This window comes from Panonychus citri, unplaced genomic scaffold (genome assembly GCF_014898815.1).
Source record: "Panonychus citri isolate SS breed McGregor unplaced genomic scaffold, ASM1489881v1 Contig00092, whole genome shotgun sequence".
Classification (NCBI taxonomy): domain Eukaryota; kingdom Metazoa; phylum Arthropoda; class Arachnida; order Trombidiformes; family Tetranychidae; genus Panonychus; species Panonychus citri.
In genome coordinates this window covers 1,172,601-1,175,107 of record NW_026515497.1, presented here as the reverse complement: position 1 = coordinate 1,175,107, position 2,507 = coordinate 1,172,601, and the positions used below count along the sequence as shown (strand labels likewise).

The window sequence follows — 2,507 nt, the reverse complement described above, 5'->3', positions numbered from 1 at the left end:
TGGACAGGCTTCTTGCTTGTGGTTAGTTTCGCCACAGTACGGACAAATGCTCATCTGAGTGCATCGACTGGAGAGATGACCAAATTTGGTACATTTTCGACACTGACGAATATCAAAGAAATCAACAGCAGTGACTCTTTTGTAACCAACTGAGACTTGTCCATTCTTATCTTCAATGAATTCTCTAAGGGCCGGGTCGATTTCCAGAATGATGTCAAATAGTCGACCATTTTGATAAAAATGCTTTATTTCAGCTTTCCAACAACGTTTCCATTTGTTTCTGATGTATAAACGATTGATCCATTCGCTTTTCTTCTCAGTATCAAATTTAACACCAATTATTTTAATCTTCGGGTCATGAATGGGAGGAATATTAACTTCCCATTCAGGTTTGATTTTCTTTAGATAATTGTAAATCCGAGTTCTTTCAGCAACAGATGAGCATTTTATTTTAGCTGAGTCGTAGCCTGGTAAAACCTCTTCAGCGGTAATAGAGTCATCAGCTTGTTCAAGTAAGTTCTCAACCTGTTCCAATGTCAGGTCGCCAATTTTAGATGAGCTTTTATTCTTTAGACCAGGGATGCGAACTATTATAGTTTGATACACCGTAAGATGAGATACATCAAACCAAGATTCAGGTCTTTGTTTCTTGTTTTCAAATTTAACACTGAGTAGATTCTTGATTTGGTTGTTGGATAATTCTTGAACTTTGATCGTTGTATCAGCACTTTCTTCCTCACCAGTTGATGTATCAATTGTAATTAGTCGGTCAGTGAATCGGATAATTTCCAGGAGTTCATCATCGTCTAGTGTTTTCGAGGAAATGGGATCTTTGGTGAAAAGCTGAAGATATTTGATGATAGGGAACGCGTTCAACTCAGTTCCTACGGTATTCGGGTTCAGGTTGGATGTATTATTAAGCTTAAAGTAATCGTATACAATTTTAAATTTGTTTTTGTTTGAGACTCTTGCATCCCCTGAAAAACAAAGAAAGTGTTAGTATTTCAATAGACTTTTAAGTGTTTTATGTTATAAATTCATTTTCGTTTTAATTTCAGTTACATTTTAAATTCAATTCGTTTTAAATTCAATTCGTTTTAAATTCAATTCGTTTTAAATTCATTAATTACTCTGTATAAATATTGAGTAACCTGTATCCCTGTAATATACATACTTAGCTTTCTAAGGGGATTGGGCGAATCGGTCACAGCAGGACTATCCATTGTCCAAATTTTACAGGTGATATGTCAATTTGACCGTACTCTCACAATTAACACGATTAAAATATTTAAGAGGTGGATAAATTTCACTATCACAGGTAAAAACAAACAAATTCAGGAGCACAGGAAAAACGTGACTTCACTAGTCCATTCAATTTTAGTTCTTTTCCAAGCCAACAGATGGCGCAAAAGTCAAATTCTAACCAAAAAAAGATCAGCTGATTAGCTTGAGAATTTAATTTTTCCCTTGGCAACTTGTTGATTCGTTAATTGTTTTTACTTTTGTTAATTAACTGATTGTTAAGTTTTAATTTCTCTTATTTTGTTTCATTCTGTTCTAACCTTAATCATTAATTAACCACCTCTTCATTTAGTAGATTAGATTTTACCTTGTGAAAGAAACTAATCTCTTTATTTTCCTTTGTTTTATTTACCTAAATACAATAATTGTGAATCTGTTATCCTGCTGATTAATAAGTTAATCTGTTTTTCATATTAATTATTTGTCAATTTCAATATCTTATTTAAGGTGTGGCTGATTGAAGGTAAAAACCTTCTAATTCTTTTGTTAATAGTGTATATATATAATTCCTAACAAATTAACTACATAATAACGGATATGACATTGACTTTTTTTTCTCAATATTTTCTGTTAACCTTTTTTTTTAGATATTGGATCTGGATTAGCGCTTGTGGATTAAAACAAAAGCTACAATGTTAACAAGGCGAACAATTTTTTCCATCTCTCTCTCTCTCTCTCACTTACTCACTGTTTCTCTTATACAAATTGGAAATCTAATTAAGCCTTACAGCCATTTTACTACCAATTAAATTACCAATCAAGTGAATTATCTGTTTTTTCCTACCTGCAAGCGGTAACTCTCAGTTCCCCTAAACCAAACATCACCTACAAACCATTTTAATGCTATTATATTTTTTTCCCACTCGATACAATTTAACACTAAACCCATAATAATAATACTATCAAACTAATCAATCGTATTTCTTAAACCTTGTTACAATCAGTTGTCAATTTAGAAGAAAAAAATTAACAAATTAACACACTAAATAACATTTCACACACACAATAATTAGTCAAGTGAAAAATGACAATTTACCAATAACTAACAATTAAACCTCGCAACTTTTAATGGTTACAATTTTTTCACCATTATTATAATCATTTCTCAAGAGTTAATTTTGATTAGTTAACTAATTGTGTTCCTCTTAAAGAGTGAAAACAGATCCTTAATTTACTCTCTCTCTCTCTCTTTCTTTTTCTTGATT

General features: G+C 31.8%; 1 long non-coding RNA gene across 1 annotated transcript; it reads left to right on the top strand.

Moving 5' to 3' along the window:
* Positions 1–1,464: 1,464 nt before the first annotated feature.
* Positions 1,465–2,222, top strand: LOC128387568 (uncharacterized). Its single transcript, XR_008325103.1, has 2 exons — positions 1,465–1,765; positions 1,890–2,222. It is a non-coding gene; the product is annotated as an uncharacterized LOC128387568 (long non-coding RNA).
* The last annotated feature ends 285 nt before the right edge of the window (positions 2,223–2,507 follow it).